Here is a 333-nt window from a genome sequence, read left to right as displayed (position 1 = left end):
CTCTCTCCCCTTCTTTTTTACCTCTCTTCCTGTCATGTTTCTATTTTTCTCTCCTCTCTGCCTTTCTTGTCCTCTATCTCATCTCTGCTTTTCTCTCCCCTCTCTTCACCCTCTCTTCTCTCTCTGTCTCTGCCTCTCTATCTCTCTCTGTCTCTGTTTCTCTGTCTCTGTCTTTCTCTGTCTCTCTGTCTGTCTCTGTCTCTCTGTCTTTCTGTCTCTCTGTCTCTCTCTGTCTCTCTGTCTCTGTCTCTCTCCTCTCTCCTCTCTCACCTCCCCTGTGTCTGCATTTCCTTCTTTCTGCCAATCTCTCTGCACTTTGCTCTCTCTGGCACC

This window comes from Grammomys surdaster, unplaced genomic scaffold (assembly GCF_004785775.1).
Source record: "Grammomys surdaster isolate TR1022 unplaced genomic scaffold, NIH_TR_1.0 125565, whole genome shotgun sequence".
NCBI lineage: Eukaryota > Metazoa > Chordata > Mammalia > Rodentia > Muridae > Grammomys > Grammomys surdaster.
This window is presented reverse-complemented; position numbering follows the sequence as displayed.